This window comes from Triplophysa dalaica, chromosome 10, assembly GCF_015846415.1.
Source record: "Triplophysa dalaica isolate WHDGS20190420 chromosome 10, ASM1584641v1, whole genome shotgun sequence".
Classification (NCBI taxonomy): domain Eukaryota; kingdom Metazoa; phylum Chordata; class Actinopteri; order Cypriniformes; family Nemacheilidae; genus Triplophysa; species Triplophysa dalaica.
This window is the reverse complement of record NC_079551.1, coordinates 19,355,038-19,377,768: the sequence shown is the minus strand read 5'-3', so window position 1 is coordinate 19,377,768 and position 22,731 is coordinate 19,355,038. Positions and strand designations below refer to the sequence as shown.

Genomic DNA, 22,731 nt, shown 5'->3' with positions numbered 1-22,731 from the left:
AGACCATCCCACATAACAATTTTGTGTTGGCCCAGCTCCGGCCCACACCAATACTTTTCCCTCGGCCCACATACAACATTGAATGACGGCCCTAGGGTGGCCCAGATCCAAATTACAGACCATGACCAGATATGGGCCGCAACTGGTCCGAGCCTCCGCCAATTAATAAGCCATAACTGGCCCTGAACTGGCCCAGAGTAGGTTTAATACTGGGTGCCGTATCGTAGCCAGAAGTAAACCAGATCAATGCCGGCTTTTAAAAAGAGACCCCCAAATTTAGCCATAGTACAGCCTATGATTGCCAAAATCATGTGAAAAAATAACTTCCAATACCTGAATTGTTTTTCAATAAACATTTTTTATTTACAAATAAAAATAAAGTGAACACATTGTGTTGAACATATTTTTATGTAAAACGGAAACCTTTAGACTTTAAATGAACAGTACCTTAACACTTGAAAAAATGAAACCGAATACGGACTAAATGAAAACGTTATAAACCAAAGAAAGACAAAATTAAACTTTATAAACAACATAACACATAACTGCGTGTGTGCACATGAAAAGGAAATGAATGTATTTCGTATGTGTTCGCACGCATAAGCTATTATGGCTCTAAATGAGAGGCACAGCTATTTATCATCTCCTTTCTCTTCAGCCGTTCTCTTCTTCCTCCATCCCAATCCGGAGCAAGCTGAAGCCATCTCTGTTTAAGTGTGGAAACTATGGTGTAAATAAAATAACGGATAATGCACATTAAGTAAATGCAATAAAAGGTGTAACTATTTTTTATTCATATTATTTAAATACTTTAAACAATCCCTAATGTACTTTTTTAGATAAAAATTAAAATGAACATAACCTATAAACAGCATTATTTAATCTTAAGAAATAATTAGAGGGATTAATCCGCCTGTAGTTGTTCCAAGCATGTATACATTTCTTTGTTCTGTTGAACAGAAAGAGAGATATTTTGGAATAATGTTAGCAACCAGCTGTTCTGAAGCACCATTGACTGACATAGTAGGAAAAATGTAAAATGTAATCAAAAGTTCCCCAGAACTGTTTGTTTTCCTACATTACTCAAAATATCTTCTTTTGTGTTCAACAGAACCAAAAAATGAAATGTTTTTCCTACTACGGTGCTTCAGAACTGTTAGTTGTTAACATTATTCCAAAATATCTCTCTTTGTGTTCAACCGAATAAAGACATTTATACATGTTTGAAACAACTAGAGGGTGAGTAAATCAGACAGAACTTTCATTTTAAATGTCCATTACAATTTGTGACCCTGTCTGTGAAATCTAATTCTGAGAGAATGAGTATCAAAGTGTGATTTCAGTCATTCATTTCAATATGATTTAGATCTTTGACATGGCCATAGTCAGTCAATATTTAATGTATCAACATTATATTTTCACATAATGTTATGTACATTATGTTATGATTTTAGGTCCAAAACAACTTCAGCTGGGATTTCAAAGGCAGGGTCACATGTTTTAGAAAAACAATTTAAAAGGATTAATGCAATTTATACACAATTAGTACAGAGCACAGTGCTCTTGATTATTGATGATATTAAGCAGAAGAGCTGCAAATAAGTTTTTTATTGAAAACTTGTTAAAATCCATATAAAACCAAGCACACAATCTCATATTTACTAAAGATATTTTTTAGAGATATAAATATACACTTACAAGTGTCAAGAAAAAGTTGAGGATTTAGTGGTCCTTTTGGGTCATGGCCAATGTTCCTCCTCTGAAATGCCTTATCTGTAGCTGGACTGGAGGAGTTCGGTCTCGCTGATGGTGGATTGGAGGACTTCTGCCAAATTAATTCAAAAATTAGGGCAAATATTAAGTGAATAATCCCATGTCAAAGATGTATATCATAAAGATGGAAACAAATTTTAAAGCTCATATTATCTAAGAAGTAGATTTTCATTAACAGTTTAGCCATTCCAGAATATAATGTGTTTAAGGATCCCTAATTAGTGATGTCTAAAACAATAAAGGACATTAATGAGTGCCATTCACTTGTATATAACATGCAGACACTTGAGCAGTTACAAATTAAGAGATTTATACATTTATAATCAGATACATTTTGAAATTATTGTATGTGTTATTTCATGTGAATACATTTTTAAATGAATATGTATCATGATTATATTGTATAAATCCTGACAAACAAGTAATACATTTTTAAACTATATAGTAAAACAAAGGTTAAACGTTTTAAATCAATACATTTAGTTGTTCCAAATGCCCCTATGCAGGCTGATTATCTTAATATTTGTAAGCATAAATAATAGAAAAACATTGATCCTGTTGCATATTAAAATATCAGATGCAAAACCCTCTAAGAAATCCTCAGTCAACCTACGTTACTCAAATAATTTTGCTTCAAACCCCACTAAATAACACACTCTGGCTCTGAAAATACATGGAGGATTCAGATAAAATTACTCGTTTAAGAAAATTGTTCCAATTAACAACAACAGCACCGACCACACTTACCTAAAAACAGCCGTTGAAGAAGAGACGAGAAGAATCCTGGGCGGGAAAATAGTTTTCGAATCCAAAGTATCCCGTGAACCTGACTCAAATCAACCAATCAGATGACGCGAGAAGCTGTCGTGATCATGTAAATCGCGCCAAAACAATTAACCAGCCAATGGATGAACTGATCCAGATGCAAACTGGTTGAAAACTTGGTGGGAGGAGTCGGAGTTCTGCGCACGCGCATAGACTGCACATTTGATTTAATTGCCAACTGCCACCGATTCGTCTGAGGTAAGCAATGTTTTTTGAGTTTACACAGTTCCTTATACTAAAATATAAAATAAGAACCAACTTGTTGTTCTTATACTGTTCTGGGTTTTGAAACGTTCTTGCATTATAATCTTGTAATTTATTGTCGTGATAGCACACGGTCTGTCTGATGTGGAAAATGTTGAAAGGCCACATGCAGCATCGATAAAGTGTAAAGCATAATTTAAGATAGGCGTTTGGCTATTTCAATGCTCGAGGTAGATGCGATGGTTTATTACAGCAAATAGCAAACAATTACTAAATCTTACTAAAACTTACAACAACACATGAGCTCATATATGTAAATAAAACGTTTATTTGTTAAAAAGCAGCAAAAAGTAAGTAATGAAATAAGAACAAAAAATAATTAGAACAGAGACAAATGATGTAAACAGTATGTTATATCTAGATCTGAAAGTTATTTAAGCGTTCATGAGTTGAACTTTATATTCACTGTAATTAAATGTACAGAGTGCTATAAACTTAGGCAGTCACTGTTGTGCTTAACATATGTCTTTTGAGTGTTGTTGAATTCTTATAATTTCTGACTGTGATTGAATGTAAAAAACATTATTGTTCTTATCTAATCTTTAATGGTTTCAGGTTGTGTCTGAACATCCCCTTTATCAGAGTGTTCTGGTGCACTTGCTTTGCATGCCGTGCTTTTCCTGTACCACTGTAGGTGAGGAAGATATTAAAAATCCTTCAAATGCAAATGTTGTTTGGCCAACAACCCTCTGACACGGTTGTGTGTTTCAAAAGTTTTTTTAGCACATGTGCTGTGTATAAATGTTCTAATCTGTTAACATGGCTGCTGAAAAACAATATGTGACTACAGGAACTATTGGAATTCAAATTATTAGAAGCTTATGTTAACAGATGTCCCAATGTGTGTACTGTGATGTCATCAACAACTAGTTGTTCAGTTTTGTTCCATACACACTGATTGGATATTTTATTCAGGTGGAATATTTTACAAAGAGAATTGTTGTGTTGTTGTACAATAATGTGAATATTATTGCAACATGAGTTTGTGAGTGAATGGATTTGTAATGGGTATGAATTGTTTGATTTTTCTTGCTGGTCTTTTTTTTTCTGTGAGACCCAGCTGAAGATATCAAGAGCTCAGATGTTGGCCTACAGTTCATTACACTGACTTCTTTGATGTTCCCTGAAAGACTGACTACTACCATTTCATTAAGCTAAACCGAGAACCTGTGACAGTTTGTGGAGTTTGAATTTAAAGTCACACATGTCTATCAATAAATTGAATGTTTTGTCATGAGATGCTGTTTTCTATTTGTCTTTCACAACATCACTTTTACCTTTTCAAAGTCTTGCAGTTTGTGTTTACATTGTGTTAGCATATTTTCTTACTGGCTCAATGTTTGTTTTACAAAGTAAAAATTTTTTTTGCTATTAAACATATTTTTGTGGGCGTATTATTCATTGTTATGTGTATTTCACAAATATACTTATATATTTGCTATTTATATATTTGCTCCAAAATTAGATTTATTTTCAAGTGTTGGTTTATTTTGATTTAGGCCATAAAACTAAAAAGTACAATAAAATGTGAAAACATAATAAAAACTTTTCTCTTTATTTAAATCGTTAACTCATTTTGAAATTATTTTGATTATGATATTTCACTTCACTGATACCTTATTAACCTATTCTGTAACTGATACCTTAAATATAGCTCAGCACACTGCTATACTGCAAGCTTGTTACCTGCTGAAAAACAATAGAACCTAAAAAAATTCTTAAGGTTTCCATTAAAATACCATCATGAACCAATAGCCTTTTCTATTAAAACCACAATCTATGTAACCTACGAAAATAATTAGTTGTATGACAAAGCATTAAATAGACAAAAATATGTGCAAGTGTTTTTTAAGGCCAGGTTACTTTAAAAAAGAATCAGCCTGAAGTACTTTTAATAGACAGAGTGCTGCTTTACTTGATATTTCAACATTTTAGTAGAACAGGCTGAGCGGAGTTAACCAAATCTGCCTGTAACCTGTTGCCAAAATGTACAAGGTAAAACATGTTTAAATGTAACCGTGCAATAATTGTGAATTACACAATGTCAAATGTGGCCTACAATCGCTAGACTGATCTGGGCCACAGACCTAATATCAACAATTGGTCCAACACCTCCATCCACAATCGGCCCAATTATTGTTTGCCGTCATGGATCCAGTACCATCACTGCCGCACATGGCCCACACTCGGCTGACTTGTTGCATGCCAGTGCCAGCAGTGCGCCAGCAGTGCCATTCTGAGGCCACATTCGGGCCGAGTCTGTCTGCTATGTGGGATTGAGTGATTTATAGACAATTAATAATACTTTGAAGTTGATTCTAAAAGTAACTGGTAACCAGTGTAAGGACCTGAGGATTGGAGTGATATGCTCAGATTATTTGGTTCTGGTCAGAATCCTGGCAGCAGCGTTCTGTATGAGCTGTAGCTGTCTGATGCTCTTTTGGGGAAGACCTGTAAGGAGTCCATTACAGTAATCCACCCTGCTGGTGATGAAAGCATGGACTAGTTTCTCTAAATCTTGGCTTGAGACAAAACATCTGATTCTGGCTATGTTTCTGAGATGGTAGTCCACTGATTTGCTTATTGCTTTAACATGACTGCTGAAACTAAGGTCAGACTCCAAAATGACCCCAAGATTTTTTACCTTGCTTTGTGTCTTTAGACCTCTTAAGTCAAGGTATGTGTTTACCTTGTTAGTTTCATCCTTGTTTCGAAAAACAATGACTTCAGTTTTGTTTTTATTTAACTGAAGGAAGTTTTGACACATCCAGCTGTTAATTTCATCAATGCATTGGCAAAGAGAGTCAATAGGCCTGTAGTCATTGGGTGAGAGGGATTGGTAGATTTGAGTGCCATTTGCATAGCTGTGGTAGGCAAGTTGGTACTTTTTCATTATTTTATAAGTGGGAGCATATACAAATTGAAGAGGAGCGGAGCAAGAACTGAGCCCTGTGGAACACCACAAGTCATGGGTGTCCAGTCAGATTTATGGTTGCCTATGTTCACATAGTAACCTCTCCCTTTAAGGTATGACCCAAACCATTTACCAACCCAGAAAGCCCCACCCAGTTTTCCAGCCTATGTAGGAGTATGGTGTGATCTAACGTTTTAAAAGCAGCACTGAAATCTAGTAAAACCAGAACTGATATTTTGCCTGAATCAGAATTCAATCGAATATCATTAATTATCTTTATGAGCACTGTCTCTGTGCTATGATGCTGACGGAAACCAGACTGATAATTGTCCAGGTAGCCATTTAAGTTCAAGAATTTGGTCAGCTGATTGAAGACAACCTTTTCAACGATCTTGCCTATAAAAGGAAGATTTGATATGGGTCTGTAGTTAGACAGTAAGGTTTTGTCTAGATTGCCCTTTTTTAGAAGAGGTTTGACAACTGCATTTTTTAGGGACTCTGGGAAGGTTCCTGAGAGCAGTGAGGTATTAACTATTTTTAGGAGATCTGCTTCCAAACAGTTGAACACTCTTTTGAAAAACGATGTGGGAAGTGTGTCAAGGCTGCAAGTTGATGCCTTAAGATGCTGTACCGTTTGCTCCAGGGTTTTTAGATCAATTGTCTGAAAGTCAGACTGACCTGACTGCCACATGGAGCTTTGCTGATTTCCATTCTGATATTACTGATCTTTTGAAGGAAAAAAGTTGCAAACTCATTGCATTTGTCATCACACAGCATTTTCCTCGGAACTTGACTAGGGGAACTTGTTAGTCTCTCTACAGTTGCAAAAAGGGTGCGAGTGTTATTTATTTTGCAGTTTATAATGTTAGAGAAAAAATTCTGTCTAGCTTTGCCTAAGTCAACATTGAAGGCACGCAGACTGTCTTTATAGATGTTAAAGTGAACTTCAAGTTTGGTTTTTCGCCACATACACTCAGCTTTTCTGCATATTCTTTTCATGCTTTGTACTGCTGGTGTGTTTCTCCAGGGTGCTTTACGCCTGCCAGTTATCGCCCTGACCTTTACTGGAGCAATGGCATTGATAGCATTTTTAACTTTTGCATTAAAGCTGTCGAGGAGAACATCCACAGAGTCTGCAGATATACTCGGTGACAAAGAAATAGCATTCATAAATAGCTCACTGGTATTCTCATTTATGAATCTCTTTTTTATAGAGACGGGTCTATCTTCAGTGGCAGGAGTGATTGATATATCAAAGAAAATACAGAAATGATCAGACAGTGCCACATCTCTAATAATAGTGGATGAAATGTTTAGACCTTTGCTAATGAGCAGATCCAGAGTGTGTCCATGATTGTGTGTGGGACCGTGCACATGCTGGATCAGATCAAAAGTGTTTAAAACATTTAAAAGTTCATTTGCAGTGTTGTTTTCTGTCTTGTCTACATGAATATTAAAATCTCCAGCAATAACAAAGCAGTCAAATTCTGAGGAAATAGCTGATAGCAGTTCTGAAAAATCATCAACAAAGACTGGGGAGTATTTGGGAGGTCTGTAAATAATTGTAAACAGAATGCGTGGTGCACCTTTTAAAGCAATACTCAAGTATTCAAAGGACATGTAGTCACCAAGTAAAACTTGCTTGCAGTCAAAGAGATCTTTAAATAAAGCAGCTATTCCTCCACCTCTCATAATAGATCTGCAAACATTTATAAAAGTAAAGTTTGGGGGGGCAGATTCATTGAGGATTGTAGCACTACAACTATCATCTAACCAAGTTTCGTTTAGAAACATGAAGTCCAGTTTGTTACTGGTGATGAGGTCATTGACCAAAAAGGATTTGTTTTTTAGTGAACGAATGTTTAAAAATGCTAATTGAATAGTATCTGTTTTTAGTTCTTTACCCCTGTGATTCTCAGAGTGACGTCTAAAAGTAATTAGATTAGATTGCTTTGCCATGCGACTGGAAAGGGCCTTAGTTTTGCGTTCACTTATCAGGACAGATATAGGGAAAACTAAAGGAACACTGGGTTCCCCCTTGTTCTGTAAATATTTGAGATTGTTGCTGTTATCATAGCAGGGACCCAATTCATATGTGTACTTTTACCTGTTCTATTAATACCCACACTGTTATTCGCAGTAATTCTAAAAGTATTTTCTGATGGTGTATTGCTTTGTTTAAGAATTGATTTTCTTTGTTAGAAATAGGTCAAGCAGTAATGTTGCATAAGGTTTGGTTTCTTTCAGTCTGAGTACACTTGTTAAAAGGCCTTTTTTTATTTATATGTTCAAAATATTTACAAGTCTATTTATTGTAAATAAAGTTTACTTTTATCTGTTCTTTTATTATTTCTCCACCTTATACATAAAATACGAGTGTGCGCATGCGTGTCTGGAAATTGACTGAAATTGGGTCTTTAATTCTGTATTAAATTTTGTTTGTAATCTTTTCTTGGGCGATGCATTGATTTTACAAAAACATTTGTTTTTTTCGTGTTCAAAAACATCATGGGAAATGGTATAAGACTATAATTATTTGCATAATAACCAGTTGAATCTCTTTCTAGTAAGACTGTGCATGATAATTATGTCTATTTAACAAAATCTGTGCACTACTGCCTTATGTTGTTCCTCTTAATCTCTATACCCCGCGGTTAAGGACAGGTGTTTATATTTGTGTATTCTACTTTTACCAGCATTTGTTGAAACGGGACATCCTTTTTTGGAATGTAACACCATCCTCAACTTACCATTGTAAAAATCTAAATATTGATTAAGACCCGTAGAACTATCAAGACAATTTGGGATTTTCAGGAGGCGTTTGCACATTCAGGTGTATTTTGGGTTGTCGCCACAGAGCTATATGGGGAGTCTGCAGACCTGGAGCATGCAGTTTTGCGCCCCCAGGCAGTTTTACGCCCGGCAGTTTTACGCCCATGCTGTTCCTTATTTCTCCAGTAGAAAAACCTCCGCGGTTACTTTAAAGAGAGAAGTCATGGGACCATAGAAAAATAGATACAATTATAGAAAGAGCACCTCCTATTGTTTATTTTATGTCATGCATAATAAAGTAAAAACGTAACAGTTTATTTTTAGCTCATGTTAGCTCAGGTCCATTAAATAATATTAACAGATACAACTTTTCATTTTAATAATGGCATGTAACGTTACAATATTATAAATCATTATACATATTTAATTACTAATTTTCTGCATTTATAACATAAAAATGATGTGAAGAAAGTGCTGATTGGATTCTCGCGATGTTCTTTGGGAACGTGTGCAAATGATTGTTAGTGATTTCCTTCCAATCAAACTTCTATTTGAGAAAGTGCTGCCGGACAGATTTACAACCTGTTCAGGACGCCTCCTTTAGTTTGAGAAACAGCCGATGTCTTTCATTATATGTAATAAATAATCAATCGTGCTTAAGATCGAATACACGACTGGATGTTGGATTTGTGTACGGCAATCGTGCGTATTGAAGCAGATACACACTGTAACGAATTGCTGTAAAAACTACAGCGTTATTTTACAGAAGCTGACTGTATTTTAAATAATACAGAATATTGCTGTAAAGTGCAATGCATTCTGGAGTCACGTGACGGATTAACTCAATGTACAGAATATTGCTGTAAATTTCAAATCTACAATGGCGGGATGATCTTCAACAGTCGAGATTGGGGTAGTGCTCAAAATGAATGATTCACACCTGTGGTAAGTAACTTATTACGTATTTTTTTTCCATATTTGGTAACTATCATGCTGGTAACTTTATATAGAGGTATCTAAATTCGCGTTTTATATTGGTAACCCCGGATTCAACCTCCATCCGCGGGGACCGAAGGAGTCTTGCGGGGTTTCAGCAGCGCCGTCGCGGTAAGATTTCAAACATTCTCCGTCGCTATAGCACCTGAGGACAGAAGTTGTTCATGTTATTTAGAGTTTTTGTTCACACCAGGAGTGAAGGCGTATGTGACGAGCTACAGTTCATTGTATTAGTAAGTTGACGGTTGTTTTTTTAATGTTGAACATCGCGCCCGCCGTAGACTCGGTAAAAGTTACTTGCTTCGACAGTTGGGATACCACACTCGCTCGTGATTATTTTGTGGTGTAATTCAAATTTGCAAATGCAGTCATCCGTTAAATCGAGCGCCCAAATTAAAATGAGTCACCATAGCTTGAGGTAAGTCGATGTTCACGGAGGATAGCCCGGTAAAGTGATTAATGTACGTAACCATCTAGATATACAGTTTATGTATCGGAGGCCAGCTGAGAGCTTGAGCAAAAGACGTTAGCGACACCCTCATTGTATAGCAGGCCTGTCTCCCAAATAGGACCGTTGGAGGGTGGGAGTGAGACCCGTTACAAAATACTAGTGTGACAATTTCTTGACCGTGACATCCCTAACGTTAGTTGGATTACATTTCTGTATAAGTACGGTTTTAAGTGTAAGTTACTCTGTTTAATTTGCTTAGAGTTTGTTTGTAGAGTCACTTATACTAAAATGTAGTTTAAATGTAAAATGCTTAAAGATAATTGTATAGTCACTATTAACTATTACTATTGTCACATGTATAATTGTTTGTTTTAGGACACACTTTGCCATGCAGGCCACTGGATGCTGACTACTGAAGGTTAGGTTGTGTGTGACGGTGCTCAGCACAGCTTCATGTCTGGCCTTCCCACTCTGTTGATAGCATGTTACATATTCAATCTTGAGTACCAGGATGGGGCAGCATGTACTTGGAGTCCAATGAAAGGTATTAATTGAACAACTTCCTTACCTGCTTTTTATAGATATGTTTATGTTATATACCTGTTAAGACCTTTAAAACAATATTTCTCAACGAGAGATGCATTTTTTTGGGGCAAATTATTTAGAAGTCTCCCCTATTTAACACTAGCAAGCTGATGATTTAATTCATGTGTTTTAATATAATATATTTTGCACATTTAATATATAACATTTAGTTTTTCCTGACTCTTTGTAGATATTAATCCAGAGAGTGGAACAAGAAGCGTCATCTAAAATGCCAGGATACAGAAGAAACAGGTTGCAGTGAACCCACATGTCGCCGCTCTTCTAAACACAATGATGAATATTCAGTGTAATCGATGAAAAGTAAGAAGCACACACACACACACACACACACACAGGCACACACACACACACACACACACACACACACACACACACACAGATCTCATCATTGAATTACATCATTTTATTATTCTCTGACTGTATATGTTGTCCTCTGTTTTTCTCTGACTATAAATTGAATATCTAACATTATTCTCTTGTTTCGTTTCCATAGTTCCAGCTACTTGTTGTGCTCTGATGGATCAAGATGTGGACCGTTTTACAGACTCACTTTGGCCTTGTTTTGCAATGTTGTTTCATGATGGTAATGTTGGTTAACGTGTTGTTTAAACATGAATGTTTAAAGAGCCATGTTGGATACTATGAAGTTGTTACTGAATAAAATTATTTCATGTACAACAACATACACAATTTGTCTGTAATGTATTTTTGTATCATTAAAAAAAAAAATACTGTATATCCAGTATGCAAAACATACTGGATATACAGTGATTTATGTATTTCTTCTAAATAAAGTAAATTAAAATCAAGCAATTTGCTGTAAAAAATACAGCATTATACTGTTACTATTCAAAATTACAGTTTTCCTGTATTCTGCAATTACAGTAAATGGCTGTAAATTAAATTACAGTACTGTGGCTGTACATTTTACAGTAACTGGCTGGCAACCCTGCTGCCAGTAGTTTACTGTAAATTTTACAGGATTTTTTTTACAGTGCATACATGGGGAGGTCATACCCACCTTTGTGGTCCCATTCACTCTGGACTGGAGGGTAACGTTAAGGTCATAGGAATGTGGGACCTTCAGAATAAAACGGATATAGTCACAGGACAAGTACACTCCTTATAATGATATATGATTTATTATTCGTGACGTAACGTTACAAATCAAGGGCATCGCGTTTCAGCATGGGCTCTATGGACGTCTTCTATATCCAGCTACTGAAATATACCTAGAGCAGTGCTGTATTTATAAATATAGTTTTATTTTCTTAACAGATGGATGGATTTGACAGATTATTTCTAAACTGTAATAAACAATCAATTCCGGAACTGAATACAACAGATGGGACTGATTTCTCCCAGTCGGAGCGATTTCATGTTACACAAATATGATTTCATGATTGGAGTCGTCTTACACATTAAGGATGATATGAACCATTCGTCAAAACAAGGTTGACAAAGTGCTGGAACGGATTAATAGAGAATAGGGATTATACGGTATTTAAACACAAGTAAATATTCAAGTCTAAAAATGTAATTTTAATACTTTATGTTACATATTATTATTTTGTTGATGTTATAAACTTAGGGATTTGAAGCTCTGTAGGCCTACTACATGTTATGATTTTTTGCATGTGACTGTTGCTGTGTCTGATTTATTCACACAGCTAAACTTCTGCTTCTGTACGGTGATACATTAAAAGGCCAAGAAAGGTTGTTGTTAGCGAGCACTCTATAAACAGTTAAACATTCCCCGTATAGACTTACATTAAATGACTGCGAGACATCTTATCATCAAGGAAAATAAATTTAACATTCCAAGCTCCAAAGGTGAAACCCACTGGAGCTTATTACAGTATCTGTTGTTGTTTCTGTTTTCACAACTTTTTGTTGTTGTGATTGTGATGATTCTGTACTTAAAAAAGCATATGCAGGTCTCATTAGAGCAGTGTATGCATCCTATATTACAATCCATTTAGATAACTAAAACAAATGGAATCTCTAACTTTAAGCAATTAATGCAAGTGCTATTCACATAATTTATAACTTATAAAAATAACTTATTTTTTCCTAAGCTATTTCAGGACTTTCCCAATGTTGTTGGACTGGTTTTAGTTGTTGTAACAGATTCTGAACATTGCACTTATACTTTATGATGAGAGCTATACAGTAAAACATTATCAACTCCAAAACAGTTTAGCAAAATAATACCCTATAGAAAACATACTGGGTCTTTTGGTTTATATACAAGTATACACTCCCTGACAAAAGTCTTGTCGCTTGTGTACATATTGACCTGAGGTGCCGCTGAAATATATTTCTAATCAAGATTTTTTTACAAGAAATGGCTCATTTTAATCCCAACATCTTTTGTAATAATGTTTCAGTGCAAAACGAAACTGTCAAAAAGTATTGTAATATTCACAGCTTGGTAAAGGCCATTGAGTCAATTTTTGCAAAGACATAAGTGTTGTCGCCTTGTCATATGAGCTTCACCTGTAACTAATAATGGATCAATTAGGTCTCAGGTGTGTATAAATAGAACCCCAGTACACTAGACCTTCACATCAACTGCAACTAGACCTCAGCAAACATGCCTAAGATTCACCCTGAGACTAAAGGTTCGATTATCAAGAGGCTGAAGACCAGATCCACTGATGTGGCAGACACCTTCAATGTGTCTCAGCGTCAAGTACAGAGGATAAAAAGATTTGAAGAGACTTGACAAGCCCAGGTCAGGCAGACCCCGCAAGACAACTGCTCGAGAGGACCATTTGTTGGCTCGAAAATCCAAGGCCATACCATTTTCCACTGCAGCAGAGCTCCACAAGACCAGGTCACCAGAAGTCCCTGTGTCAACCAGAACAGTTTGTCGGATTCTGTCTCGAAATGGCCTCCATGGTCGAATCAGTGCCCAGAAGCCAGCACTAAACAAAAGACAATTGAAAAACCGTGTGGCATTTGCCAAGGCCCACAGCCTGCTAAAAGGATGGACGCTGGAAAAGTGGCAAAAGGTGGATTTTTCAGATGAATCTTCTGTTAAATTACACCACAGTCGCCGCAAATATTGCAGTATACCTACTGGAGCCCGCATGGATCCGAGAGTCACCCAGAAAACAGTGAAGTTTGGAGGCGGAAAAATCATGGTCTGGGGTTACATCCAGTATGGGGGTGTGCGACAGATCTGCAGGGTGGAAGGCAACATCAATAGTCTAAAATAAAGAAATCTTAGCTACCTCTTATATTACCAACCATAAAAGAGGCCAAACTCTGCAGCAGGATGGTGCTCCATCCTTTAATGGACTTTCCCCAGATTCCCAAACTGTAAGACTGTGGGTGGCTTCGTAAACATTATTTTAATTTGCTAAAACATATTTATTATTAATTATATTACTTTTGTAATCACTCCGCTTTCAAGAATAAGTGATTGACTATGTTTATGTCTAGCTAAATTTGTTGCGCAGCATGTTCTGTTACAATTCCTGGGACTATATAGTGAAAGAACAACATTGCATTAAATGTATTATATATTGTAACATTTTTACCGCTGTAAGAAACTGTAAGGAGGATGTGGAGTAATGTTAATATTCTGGTTTACATTGTGCCCTATTATTAACAATATGTTTCACCTTATCATATTTGTATATCATAATTCACTTCAGTAGCAAAGATAAAGTCTTTAATCTTTGCTTTTAAAATAAATGTTGCTGTAATGTGTGTTGTTTTATTGCCCCACTTACAAAACACCATTTCTGCTGGTTTGACATAATAATTTGGATTAAGGTTTTTTATTTATTTTATGTGGTAACTAAATCTATTTGTTTGTTCCCTGACTTAAGATGTAAACCCTTATCTGTTTACTGGACTTATTTGTTTTACTTTGGATCGGTTTGCAGAATATGTTGCACAAAAGAACCACCAGGGAAGGCCGTAGAGAAAACATATCAGGAATAATGCTCATGTGAAAGAATATTTAAAACAAAGGCAGTAAATTACAAAAGACTAAGATTTTATGTTTCTCATGTTTCTAATTTTGTGTAGTTTATCTTTTCACATCAATATCTTAATGCAGTTATTAATGTATTATTTTCAAATGCTATTAGATTATTAATGATAATCTTAAATCTATAATTTACCATATTAGTATGATTTGTTTTTTATTTAGCCTTGTTTTGTAAGCACTGTCAAGCTTGTGCAGAGGCAGCAGCTTTTGCCAGAAGGGAACTGGCCTGGTTTCTCCTAAGGTTTATTTCTCGACTGGTGTTTTGGGTTCCCCGCCACCATTTGTTTTACTGTTTTTCACTATTTGGCTGGCCGGGGGGGCTGCTTTAGAATACCGAAGTTTTACATAATTAATATTGCATATACAAATGGATAGTCCGTTTAATATTTGACCTGTGTTTCTCTCTCCTTTATCTTAATTGTGTGCTTCCACGGTGAGTGTCTGTCTGTGTGTGTGTGTGTGTGTGTGTGTGTGTGTGTGTGTGTGTGTGCGCGAATGCTTGTGTGTGTGTCCGTCCGTGTGTATCTATGGCGATATGTGTAAGTATGTGTGTGTGGAGCATTTGTTTGTGGGTATGTCTGTCTTCTGTGTTTTCACCTTTTTCTTGTTTTTCCAGGTATATTAACTTTAGTTGTTTTGCTTATAGTCAATATGTCTCATTTACAGCTGCTTTGTAACAAAATAATTTTTTTAAAGCGCTATGTAGATAAAGTTGAGTTGAGAGTTGAGTATTAAATAAAGATGACTGCACATTCGACAATTGTTTCAAAAATCAAAACCAGGTTGTGGATAGAATCCTAAATACAAATCCTAAATCCCTTTCAACACAGCTTGACGTACCCCTGACTGGAACAATACTGTAAGTGACTGAATGTGGATCTTTCCTGAAAATTAGTTATATAGGTTATCTATCTTTGTTGGGTTCCGGGGTTGATCTCCACCATGTTTGTTGTTGTTTTGTGTGTGAGTGTTGAACATGTGGAATTCGTGTTTTGTTACCACGTGTTCACTGTCTGCATGTCATTGTTGCCACCTGCCCCTCTCATTAGATCGCAATTTTCCTCACTACCCACACCTGGTTTCTATCTCACCTACCCCTTTATATACACCGTCTATTCGCCTTATCCCTTGTGCTATCGTTGACTTAGGTCACAGTTCCGTCCGGCTCATATCCTCCCCAGTCTTGTCCAGTGGATTATTCTGTTATACCTCTCTAATCTGTTATTAGTCTCGTGTTGATATTGACTGTCCTGTTTTGTGTGGGTCCTGGGATCTCCTTCGTTTCCCTCTAGACATTTATAATCTCTCACCATCATCGACCAGCCTTCCGAGGAGGAACTACCTACTACCTTCCAAGCTTACCCAGGGGAATACTCACGCCATATGCAGACGGGTTCCACGCTTCCTCCAACGAAGTTGACGTTGCCGTACACTGGGATCCTTTCCAGTTGGCCTCGCGGTCAACCCACCCAAGCGGAACCTCCACAAGCTTCTCTGGCTGCCACCATTCCACCTGGCTACTCTGTTCCAACGAAGTTGACGTTGCCGTACACTGGGATCTTTCCCAGTTGGCCTCGCAGTCGACCCACCCAAGCGGAACCTCCACAAGCTTCTCTGGCTGCCACCATTCCACCTGGCTACTCTGTTCCAACGAAGTTGACGTTGCCGTACACTGGGATCTTTCCCAGTTGGCCTCGCAGTCAACCCACCCAAGCGGAACCTCCACAAGCTTCTCTGGCTGCCACCATTCCACCTGGCTACTCTGTTCCAACGAAGTTGACGTTGCCGTACACTGGGATCTTTCCCAGTTGGCCTCGCAGTCAACCCACCCAGCGGAACTGCCACAAGCTTCTCTGGCTACCACCATTCCACCTGTCTATTTTTGTTTTCTACCTCAATAAACTATTATTTACCGCTATTGATTCCTCGTCTTCTGACCAACCTTGACAGAACGATAGCACCAAGATGGAATCAGCGGGTGCCGAATCTCTCCGGGCTGCTATATCACAGCAGGGAGTTCTACTTGGACAACAAGTTTCCCGGATGAACTCCACAGCACAGGAGGTACAGTCTATTAATGCTCAGATTTCTCAGTTGGCGACCGTTTTACAGACTGTACAGGTGGAGACGGCGCAACTCCAAGCAGGCGCCGGCCATATCCCCGAACCACAAGTCAACAAGCCTCCGGTCTATGAAGGGGATCCTAATTCTTGTCGGGCTTTTTTGTCACAATGTGCCCTGGTCTTCAATCTCCAACCTCGCCGCTACGCTTCGGAAGTTTCCAAGGTGAGCTTCGTCCTCACTCTTCTGGCCGGTCGAGCTCGGGAATGGGGATTGTCAGTATGGGATGCCCAGTCTCCGTGCTGCCTATCCTTTGAGGAGTTCCGGAAGGAGATGGAGAGGTTGTTCGACCGTTCGGTTCGTGGCGATGAAGCAGCCAACAAACTGTCTCGTCTCAGACAGGATCGCGCGTGCATTACGGACTATGCTATCCAGTTCAAGACGCTCAGTGCAGCCTGCACATGGAACGCCTCTGCCCTTAGAGCCCGGTTCCTAGAAGGTCTCAACGACAACCTCGCGGACGAATTGGCAGTAATGGATGTTCCGGAGAATCTGGAGGACCTCATCGCCCTTACCTTGCGGGTCGAAACCCGATTAGAGACTCGTAGAAAGCGACGGTTGATGGCCGGTCCATGGCGCCGCACGGAACCAGCCATTCCCCCCACCCTCCCTAACATGGATTCTGATTCACATGGCACCGAACCCATGCAACTGGGGAGACTCCGCCTCACGGCTACGGAGAAACAGCAACGGCTGTCACTAGGTCTCTGCCTCTACTGCGGGAAAACGGGACACTTTGCCACCAGGTGCCCAGTAAAAGCCAACGCCCACCAGTAGATCGGGGGGTACTGGTGGGTAGTATTCTCGTTCCTCCCGTAGGATCATCACGTACTCGGCTGACATTCAAGCTGGAGTTCCAGGGGGTCACGCATTCTGGTTTGGCCTTACTGGATTCAGGAGCCGAGGGAAACTTTATTGATGCCGCCACGGCTCAGAGGTGGCAGATTCCATCGGTTCCCCTCTCTAATCCGGTGTCTGGTTGGTCGCTCGGTGGTGCTCATCTCCTTACTGTCACACATTGCACCCCTAGCGTAAGTCTTTTTATTTCTGGGAATCATCGTGCTGTACATACTCGAGTCCCCCAATAACATTATTGTCCTCGGGCATCCGTGGTTGTTACAGCACAGTCCTCACGTTGATTGGGTTAATAACACTATCCTCTCCTGGTGTTCCTCTTGTCATGTATCTTGTCTTGGTTCTGCCTTGTCCCCTGTGTCTGTTACTTGTTCCCCTCAGGTCGAACCCCTCAACCTGGCCCTGGTTCCGTCGGAGTACCATGACCTCGGGATGGTCTTCAGCAAGTCTCGGGCGACCTCTCTCCCGCCTCATCGCCCCTACGACTGCGCCATTGACCTCCTGCCCGGCACTTCTCCTCCTAGGGGACGTATATTTTCCCTATCTGGCCCTGAGAGGGGGGCCATGGACAAGTACATTCGTGATTCTCTGCAGTCTGGACTCATTCGTCACTCCTCCTCACCTGCTGGCGCAGGCTTCTTCTTTGTTGAAAAGAAGTATGGCTCCCTGCGACCCTGCATTGATTACAGAGGTTTGAATGACATCACAGTTAAGAATAGGTACCCCTTACCACTTATGTCTTCGGCTTTTGAATTATTGCAGGGAGCCTCGAGAGGGAGATGAGTGGAAGATGGCCTTTAATACACCCACGGGACATTATGAGTATCTGGTGCTTCCTTTCGGACTCACCAATGCTCCAGCCGTCTTCCAGGGCCTGGTCAATAACGTTTTGGGTGACATGATCAATCAGTTTGTCTTTGTGTACCTGGATGATATTTAGATTTTTTCCCCATCTCGCCAGGAACACACCCGACACGTTAGACGGGTTCTTCAGCGTTTATTAGAGAATCGGCTGTTTGTCAAAGCAGAGAAGTGCGAGTTCCATGCCGAGTCCGTGACGTTCCTTGGACATGTCATATCTACTGATGGCATTCAGGCCGATTCTGCCAAGATTGAGGCAGTCGCCGCGTGGCCGATACCCGACTCCCGTAAGGATCTGCAGCGGTTCCTGGGCTTCGCCAACTTTTATCGGCGTTTCATCAGGAATTTTGGTCAGGTCGTTGCACCCCTTACAGCGTTAACTTCCACCAAACTAGCATTCAGGTGGAATCAGAAGGCTCAGGTTGCCTTTGATGAATTAAAGTTCCGGTTTATCTCTGCTCCTGTCTTATCTATTCCAGATCGTGAACGTCAGTTTGTTGTTGAGGTCGACGCCTCAGACGTCGGAGTAGGCGCTATACTGTCTCAGCGGTCGGCGCACGATGGGAAGGTTCATCCTTTTGCCTATTTCTCCCATCGCCTTAGTCCAGCGGAACGGAATTACGACATCGGTAATAGAGAGTTGTTGGCGGTCAAGCTAGCATTGGACGAGTGGCGTCATTGGTTGGAGGGAGCAGCGCAGCCCTTCCTGGTATGGACGGATCATAAGAATCTGGAGTATATCCGTTCGGCCAGGAGGTTGAGTTCTCGTCAGGCCCGCTGGTCACTTTTCTTTGGCCGTTTCAATTTCACCCTTTCGTTCCGGCCCGGGTCTAAAAACATAAAACCCGATGCCCTTTCCCGCCTGTTCGAGGCCCCAACCGAGAAGCCTTCGGCCGATGCCATTCTCCCTTCTGGGATGGTGGTCGGGGCTGTTGTGTGGGGAGTCGAACGACGGGTAAAGGAGGCCGGCCGAGGGGTGCAATTGCCAGGAGGGTGTCCAGTGGGTCGGCTGTTCGTTCCGGAGGCGCTGCGTTCTGACGTCCTTCAGTGGTGCCACTCGTCCAAGTTGGTCTGCCATCCAGGTATTCGGAGAACGAAGGCTTCCATTCGCCAACGTTTTTGGTGGCCATCATGGATCACTGATGTCAGACAGTTCGTGTTGGCCTGTCCGACTTGCAACCAATCCAAGTCCAGTAATTGCCCTGTTGCTGGTCTGCTCCAACCACTTCCCATCCCCTCCCGCCCATGGTCACACATCGCTATAGACTTTGTCACCGGGCTTCCGCCGTCGGGCGGCAACACCGTGGTCCTCACGGTGGTGGATCGTTTCTCCAAGTCGGTTCATTTTATTCCCATTCCCAAGCTCCCCACAGCCCGAGAGACAGCTCAACTGCTCATTGATCACGTCTTCCGACTTCATGGTTTGCCAGTTGATGTGGTCTCTGATAGGGGTCCGCAGTTTAACTCTCGGTTCTGGAAGGAATTTTGCAGACAGATCGGGTCATCGGCGAGTCTGTCCTCTGGCTTCCACCCTCAGACCAATGGGCAATGCGAACGGGCCAACCAGGATCTCGGAAGAATTCTCCGCTGTCTGACATCCGCCAATCCGTCTACCTGGTGCCAACAACTTTCCTGGGCAGAGTATGCCCATAACTCCCTTCCATCGGCTGCTTCAGGTTTGTCTCCTTTTGAATGCTCCATTGGTTATAACCCTCCTCTTTTCCCTGCTCAGGAACCTGAAGCTGCGGTACCGTCGGCTCTGGCCTTCGTTCAACGCTGCCGTCGCACGTGGCGGAGAGCCAGAGAGGCCTTGACCCGAACCTCTAGACGTACCAAGACAGCAGCTGATCGCCACCGGTCCTCTCCTCCTACCTATGTGTGTGGTCAACAGGTTTGGCTAGCCACCAAGGACCTACCCCTCCGGGCGCCATCCCGCAAGCTGGCACCCAGGTTCATTGGGCCTTTCCGTATCACCAAGGTGGTTAATCCGGTGGCTGTCAAGCTTAAACTTCCCCCCTCGCTTGGTCGGGTTCACCCGGTTTTTCATGTATCCCGAGTTAAACCTGTGCTCCGCTCTCCCCTAAACCCTGCTAGCAACCGACCCACCCCTCCAGCCCCACGTCTGGTGGACGGAGAGCCTGCGTACACTGTCCGTAGACTCCTGGACGTCAGACGACGGGGTAGGGAGTTTCAATATCTAGTGGACTGGGAGGGCTATGGCGCAGAGGAGAGGAGTTGGGTTCCGTCCCGGGACATCTTGGACCGCTCGTTGATCGTGGATCTCCATCGGAGCCGAGGTGAGCCTCCTCCTAGAACGCCTGGGGGCGCTGCTGGGGGGAGGGGTACTGTTGGGTTCCGGGGTTGATCTCCACCATGTTTGTTGTTGTTTTGTGTGTGAGTGTTGAACATGTGGAATTCGTGTTTTGTTACCACGTGTTCACTGTCTGCATGTCATTGTTGCCACCTGCCCCTCTCATTAGATCGCAATTTTCCTCACTACCCACACCTGGTTTCTATCTCACCTACCCCTTTATATACACCGTCTATTCCCCTTATCCCTTGTGCTATCGTTGACTTAGGTCACAGTTCCGTCCGGCTCATATCCTCCCCAGTCTTGTCCAGTGGATTATTCTGTTATACATCTCTAATCTGTTATTAGTCTCGTGTTGATATTGACTGTCCTGTTTTGTGTGGGTCCTGGGATCTCCTTCGTTTCCCTCTAGACATTTATAATCTCTCACCATCATCGACCAGCCTTCCGAGGAGGAACTACCTTCCAAGCTTACCCAGGGGAATACTCACGCCATATGCAGACGGGTTCCAAGCTTCCTCCAACGAAGTTGACGTTGCCGTACACTGGGATCCTTTCCAGTTGGCCTCGCGGTCAACCCACCCAAGCGGAACCTCCACAAGCTTCTCTGGCTGCCACCATTCCACCTGGCTACTCTGTTCCAACGAAGTTGACGTTGCCGTACACTGGGATCTTTCCCAGTTGGCCTCGCAGTCAACCCACCCAAGCGGAACCTCCACAAGCTTCTCTGGCTGCCACCATTCCACCTGGCTACTCTGTTCCAACGAAGTTGACGTTGCCGTACACTGGGATCTTTCCCAGTTGGCCTCGCAGTCAACCCACCCAGCGGAACTGCCACAAGCTTCTCTGGCTACCACCATTCCACCTGTCTATTTTTGTTTTCTACCTCAATAAACTATTATTTACCGCTATTGATTCCTCGTCTTCTGACCAACCTTGACAATCTTTTTGCCCTCAAAAAGAGAATTACTCACTGTCATTGTATCTCTACCCAGTCACTTTCTACCAGAAAGGGCAAAGAACGTCTTATTCCCATCCCAAGACAAAACTTCTCCTGAGGGCAGAGAGCAGATATACAAATATTGTCCACATGTGATTGGAAGATCTTGACATTGCTTGGCAGTGATTGGTTAAATGGTGGAAAGAGCTTGAGCAACATGAGATATTAGGAGAGTTAAAGTAAACACAGAAAAACACAATTTTTTATGTTAAAATGCATTTTATTGCAAAATGTAAAATACAGGTAAAACAACTATGATAATGAATACAGAAAATCGCTTCATAATAATACAGTATATTGTGCCCTATTTGACAGAATTTCTAGTTTTTTTAGAACTGATTTTCTAGTTTAATCTGTCTTTCAAAGCATTAGAGTAAGTGTGTTTTTATAGTCTAAAGCAGGGGTCCCCAAACTTGTTCCTGGACGTGAAGGGCCGGTGTCCTGCAGAGTTTAGCTCCAACTGCCTCAAACACCGGCCCTCCAGGACCGAACCTGGGGAAGAGGTGTGAAGAGTACCTGAAAACCATACTTAAATAAAAGTACAGATACCTTGCAGCTAAAATTACTCCATTACAAGATACAAGTCACCAATTCCAAAACGACTTCAGTAAAAGTATCTGATATTAATAGTACTTGAGTATTTTACTCGTACTGAATGTAGGCTCAAAGAAGCACTAGTGCTCAACACTTAAAGACATGTCAGTAAAAAACTAGAAACAGTTGATTCGTGAAGAGAGAAATCGCTTTTATTGCTTTTATAACAAGTGTCACTGGAAAGCTTTTTAGCAGTCATATTTTATAGCCCATGCTATGGATGTTTTTTGTGACTTCAGTTGAAAGATAAAAAAAAACATACTTAATTCTAATTCATTCCATTATTGATGATCGAATCGATAAAGACCATCAACTCTACCTGTGCGACTCCACCGAGCAACGACACAGACAAAGCACTTGAGTATTGCTGTTTTGCACTTAT

At 40.7% G+C, this 22,731-nt stretch overlaps 2 long non-coding RNA genes across 2 annotated transcripts; one reads left to right on the top strand and one right to left on the bottom strand.

Annotated features, from left to right (window-relative positions):
• Positions 1-338: 338 nt before the first annotated feature.
• LOC130429752 (uncharacterized) lies at positions 339-1,767 on the bottom strand. Its single transcript, XR_008907678.1, has 2 exons — positions 1,699-1,767; positions 339-723 (listed from the first exon to the last, which is right to left on the bottom strand). It is a non-coding gene; the product is annotated as an uncharacterized LOC130429752 (long non-coding RNA).
• Positions 1,768-9,565: 7,798 nt separating this feature from the next.
• Positions 9,566-11,253, top strand: LOC130429749 (uncharacterized). The gene is made up of 3 exons (XR_008907672.1): positions 9,566-10,539; positions 10,771-10,901; positions 11,095-11,253. It is a non-coding gene; the product is annotated as an uncharacterized LOC130429749 (long non-coding RNA).
• The last annotated feature ends 11,478 nt before the right edge of the window (positions 11,254-22,731 follow it).